This window comes from Bos indicus, chromosome 18 (assembly GCF_029378745.1).
Source record: "Bos indicus isolate NIAB-ARS_2022 breed Sahiwal x Tharparkar chromosome 18, NIAB-ARS_B.indTharparkar_mat_pri_1.0, whole genome shotgun sequence".
Taxonomy (NCBI): domain Eukaryota; kingdom Metazoa; phylum Chordata; class Mammalia; order Artiodactyla; family Bovidae; genus Bos; species Bos indicus.
In genome coordinates, this window is record NC_091777.1 from 23,051,582 (window position 1) to 23,057,617 (window position 6,036).

The 6,036-nt window shown below is 42.9% G+C and overlaps 1 non-coding gene across 1 annotated transcript; it reads left to right on the plus strand.

Moving 5' to 3' along the window:
- The first annotated feature begins 257 nt into the window (after positions 1-257).
- LOC139177405 (U6atac minor spliceosomal RNA) lies at positions 258-382 on the plus strand. The gene has a single exon (XR_011561851.1). It is a non-coding gene; the product is annotated as a U6atac minor spliceosomal RNA (small nuclear RNA).
- The last annotated feature ends 5,654 nt before the right edge of the window (positions 383-6,036 follow it).

The window sequence follows — 6,036 nt, forward strand, 5'->3', positions numbered from 1 at the left end:
TCTCATCCTCTGTCGTCCCCTTCTCCTCCTGCCCACAATCCCTCCCAGCATTAGAGTCTTTTCCAATGAGTCAACTCTTCACATGAGGTGGCCAAAGTACTGGAGTTTCAGCTTTAGCATCATTCCTTCCAAAGAAATCCCAGGGCTGATCTCCTTCAGAATGGACTGGTTGGATCTCCTTGCAGTCCAAGGGACTCTCAAGAGTCTTCTCCAACACCATTGTTCCCAAATAAAAAGTTAAAAAAGAAACTGGTCCAGTATTGTATGAGAGGGGAGAAGGTGAGCACTCCCTTGACAAGAATGGAAGAGGCCCTTGGGCCTGACAACACCCCCACAGTTAAGGCATTGCCACCTGCTTCGTGGCGTCTAACCACTGCTTTTGTAGAGAATAGACTTGTGGGAGCAGTGAGGGAAAGTAGTGAGAGTTATGAATTGAGAGAGCAGCATTTCCATATATATATATATACACTACCAGTGTGAAATAGCTAGCTAGTGGGAAGCATAGCACAGTGAGCTCAGCTAGGTGCTGTGATGACATAGAGGGCCGGGGGTGGGGGTGGTGGGAGAGAAGCTCAAGAGGGAGGGGATATATGTATACAGACGGCTGGCTGACTCACATTGTACAGCAGAAACGAACGCAATATTGTGAAGCAATCACATTCCAATTTTAAAAATTAAAAAAAAAAAAACTAGTCAGGCTGAACAAAATAAAAGTCAGTGTTCCCATTTCCAACATACCACCTCCCTGGGGGACTCTCAAGAGTAATTGTCACTGTAGATGATTCCTCGCACATAAGATGCAACTGTACTCTTGAAACTCAAAGCTCGCTCACGCTTGTACCTTAGAACTGCACTCATCCCTGGGGACCGAGCTTCCCCCGGGCATTGCTGCCGTGTCTTCATGAATCCTGCTGGAAGGAGACCCCTCTCCCCATTCATTGATTGCATGAGACTTCTTCAGACAAGGTCACAGGCACATCCAATAATCCGAAATGATCCTTTAACCAAACATATTTGGGATGCACTGGGCTAGACTGTGTTCCTAAGTGTCCTCTGAAACCTATGGATAGAAACAGTAACTACCATCTGGGCCTGTGCTGTAAGCACTTCACATCACTGTCTCACAAAACATTCACAGCAACCCCATCTGATAGTTCCTATTGTTGAACTCCATTTTTTCCACGTGAGGAAATTTAGGCACAGAGAGGCTGAATAACTTGCCCCAGATCACACAGCTGGTAGCTGGCAGAGCCAGGGTTTGAACCCTGGGAATCTGGCTCCAGAGCCTAAGCACTTAATCTCTCTTTCCCAGCTTGAGCTTGACTAAACCTAGAAGGTACTGCTGCTGCTGCTGCTGCTGCTGCTGCTGCTAAGTCCCATCAGTCGTGTCCGACTCTGTTCGACCCCATAGATGACAGCCCACCAGGCTCCCCCGTCCCTGGGATTCTCCAGGCAAGGACACCAGAGTGGGCTGCCATTTCCTTCTCCAATGCATGAAGGTGAAAAGTGAAAGTGGACTCGCTCAGTCGTGTCCGACTCTTAGTGACCCCATGGACTGCAGCCTACCAGTCTCCTCCACCCATGGGATTTTCCAGGCAAGACTGCTGGAGTGGGGTGCCATTGCCTTCTCCAGTGCATGAGAGTGAAAAGTGAAAGTGAAGTCACCCAGTCGTGTCCGACTCTTAGTGACCCCATGGACTGCAGCCTACCAGACTCCTCCACCCATGGGATTTTCCAGGCAAGAGTACTGGAGTGGGGTGCCATTGCCTTCTCTGGTAAAGTCAGGAACCAGAGTTACTTTCAGCCACTGCCACGTGAGAGCAATGCATTATAGTGGAGCAGTTAGATCCCTGGACTTCGGAGGAAGTCATACCCAAGTTCCAGTCTCAACAGACCTCCACTACCACCACACACACACTCACAAATAGCTGTGTGACCATGGGTAAGTGACTTAACCTCTCTGTGCCCCAGCTTCTCTCCTGTTAAAAGGGACTACTAACAACATCTATGACATAGGATGGTCTGAGGGTTAAAAAGAGAGAGTACACAAATCTCTTAGCATAGGGCAAAACAGAGTAACTGCTCAAAAAAGAGAAACATAGCTTTTCGAGGAAGAGACTTTGCTCTTTGGTGCTGGGGAGTAAGTAGGGAAGAGGGGCAGGTTTCCATCAGCGTTATTGTAGAAGAGAGCAATTGCTGATCCTTGATGGAAAAACAAAGGCACCTCCTCAAGGAACCCGCAGTGTGGAAGCAGTCCCTGCACTTCAGAGCCTGGAGGCGGTCTAACGACCATGTCCCCTCTGAACAGAGTCGGCAATTGCTTTGGATGGGACCACCTGCAAAGATGGCAGGACTGCTAGGGTCGCTTGATTCTTAAACCATTTGAGAAGCTACCAAGGTAGAGTTTAGGTGTGAAATTGATAAGTACATGCTCATCCGCTTGGTCGTGTCCCATTCTTTGCAACCCTATGGACTGTAGCCCACCAGGCCCCTTTGTCCATGGGATTTTCCAGGCAAGAACACTGGAGTGGGTTGCCACTTCCTCCTGCAGGGGATCTTCCCAATCCAGAGACTGAACACACGTCTCCTGAATCTCTTGCATTGGCAAAAAGATTCTTTACCACTGAGCTGCCTAACCCACCCCCAAAATGTTTTTTGAAGAATATTCTTAATATTCCTAAAAAATTTTTGTTCAGCTTCATAGAAAACTGGAGGAAATTTTTATCACCTGGAGGAAGCTCTAAAAAAAAATTTTTATTGGAATCTAGTTGATTTACAATGCTATGTTAGTTTCAGGTATACAGATACATATATACACTCTTATTTTAGATTTTTTCCCATACCGTCCATTATAGAGTTTTGAGTAGAGCTGCCTGTGCCATATAGTAGGTTCTTATTAGTTATCTATTTTGTATATCATAGTGTGTCTATGTCAATCCCAATCTTCCAATTTATCCCTCCTTCCCTCTCGTCCCCTGGCAACCATTAGTTTTCTGTGTCTGTGACTTCTGTCTCATGACTGAGTTCACATATACCCTTTTTAAAGATTCTGCATATAAATGATATCATATTTACTTGTCTTTCTGTATTCGATTTACTTCATTCAGTATGACAGTCTCTAGGTCCATCATGTTGCTGCAAATAGAATTATTTTCTTCTTTTTTGTAGTTGAGTAATGTTCCGTTGTACACATGCACCACATCTTTATCCATTCCTCTGTTGATGGACATTTAGGTTGCTTCCATGTCTTGGCTGTTGTAAATAATGCTGCAATGAACACTGAGGAGCCGGAGTCTTCTTTTCTAATCGTGATTTCCTCTGGCTATATGCCCAGGAGTGGGATTGTGGGATCATATGGTAGTTCTATTTTCACTTTTTTAAAGACACCTGCATGCTGTTCTCCATAGTGGTTGTCACAGCCTACACTCCACCAGCCATGTAGGAGGGTTCCTTTTCCTCCACACCCTCTCAGCATTTATTGTTTATAGATTTTTGTGACGATGGCCATTCTGACTGGTGTGAGACAATAAATCATTGTAGTTTTGATTTGCATTTCTCTAATAATTAGTGATATTAAACAACTTTTCACTTTTTTTTTTTTCCATCTGTATGTCTTCTTTGGAGAAATGTCTATTTAAGTCTGAAACTTTTATTTTTGCCGTCACCTTATTGACCTCATCTCCTGTCAACCTCTCTACTCCCACCTCCAGCCCTGGTTATCTCTCTCTGCATCATTCACTCCGGCTTCCATACACCAAGTCCTGACCCACCCCAGGGCCTCTACATTTGCTTTTGGCTCTCTTGGAACCCCCTTCATCCCGGTACCCACACAGCTCCTTCATATTCTTTGGGTCCTTCTTCGACTGTCACCTTCAAAGTGAGGCCTTTCTTGGCTACCTTGTACACAATTGAGTATTAGGATTTTCAGCATTGAGTCCAAAATAACATTTAAAAATAACAGCTTTATTGAGCTATAATTCACCTACTGTAACCAAGATAACAGTTTTAAGATTGATGTTAATCTTTACCTCATCTAGTTTTATGGATTATATTGAGTGAATTCTAAAATACCTTCTCCCCCCCAGTTTTAACATCTCTGACATCAGGATGTACCTTACAACAATGGCATGTCATAGTTTAATTAGCAGCATTTTATTTTTTCTTTCATAACAATACATAAAATAACAGTGTATAACCAAGGGTCTCTTTGCATTGAGGAAATGTGGCACCTAAAATTTCTATCACCATTTACTCTAAAGAGCTCAAAGTACAGAGCTGGACTGTTGATAAAGATGTAAAGTACACCATTAAACTGCAATAAAAAGAGATTCCACTCGGAGTGAGATAGCATCACCGGGGTGGGGGCATTGATTCCGCAGTTGCTTCTGAGTTCATCTGTGCTGGAGGGTGGGAAATGTTTTTGTTAATTTATGAGTCCTGCTCTTCTATTTAGAATCTTTTCCTTGTCTTCCCTCCCGTTTCTCTTTCTCTCTCTCTCTAATGCTTGCTGAAGGATTTCTTTTCTTTTGAGAATGTTAAAAACAATCATAATGAAAAACCTTCACAGCGACTCAGTCTTTGAAAACTGACATCAAGGTGAATGTCTAGTGGAAATTTGGGGCTTGCTGGGCTGCCACGGGCCGTTTGCATTTAAACAAGTGGTGACTTTGATTTAAGGATTTGACTTGATGGGTAATATATCCAAAGCAGGAGATGATGTATATACTGTTTCCATCAGAAATATCAAGTTCTGTGTGTGATGTGTTTATTTCTCTGAGTGGTTATGTATTTAATAAATAATGTGTTTCAGTGGGTATTATTTTCATTTCAGTCTGTAATTCCTCCACAGTATGTCTCAGTTTCGGGGGTGAATGACACTTCATAAATTATGAGCTGTTATTAGCTGCTTTCTCGTTGCATCTTAATTATTAGGCTGCAAAGAGAGGGCAGACTTTTATAAGCATTCATATTTTCTGTTTACAAGGCTTTTACTGACGTCTAATAAATTTAATTACCTCTAATAAGAAGAGGAAATGGAGTTCTATTTAGCAAATTCATAGCTTTGAAATGCATCTTGTAGCTTTATGAGCGTGGCAAGCTCCAGGAAGGTGAATGCCATTTAAGAAGCCGTGGCTGGGTTAAACTAACTGCAAAACTGTTAAATTATTTTTGTTTCCATTTTATTGCTTAACCTCCAGGGTAAACTTCAGGCTACCTGATAAAGCAGCCACTCAGGAACTTTAAACTTTACATGCTTTGCCCCACAGGGCCAAAGCCGACTCTGGTATTAAAGGTACATTTTTCAAACATAATTTTAGATTTGGAAATTGATTGTGTCTTGACCTACTTATTTCCAAGAGCTGTTCATTCCCAACTCCTTTGTTTTGCTCGTATTATAAATCTATTGTTCTTTCAGGAGGACTCCCAGCTGGTATGAGGGTGGAGGGAGGGGAATCAATGCAGTGAAGACGGACTCATTCTGCCAACACTGCTATCATTTGAATCAAATCCACAATTAACCGGACTCGGGCTGCAGAAAAGACACGCCAAGATCTCTGATCAACTGCTTCCTACAGAGGGTGGGAGTGGAGTAGACGGCTGGTTTATAAAGATCATGTTTGAAGGAAGAGGGATCCTATAAAATATTTAATGACTTATTTTATAGGGCATCAGATAATTTAGATTTTCCTTTTGGTTGGATGTCTTCCCAAATAACATTTTTAAGGCATCTAGATTTTCATTTATTTTAGCAAACAGACCCTTGGAAAAACCATACTACTTAGTGAGGAATGCTTTCTTTTCTTGGTCTTTCTTCAAAACCTAAACACAATCTAGAGGTTAATAGGAGGGGCTTGTGAATGAAAAAGTGTCTTTTAAAAGTGCCCTCACGCCTGGAGTCTCTCTCTTTCTATGGGACTTGGCCACACTGCTCTGAAGCACTCCTAGGGGCTTGTCCTCATCTCTTTCTTGGTCCCCACCTACACTCTCCATCCATCCATCACGTCTGCAGCCTCAGAATCCTGTTTTTCCTCTATT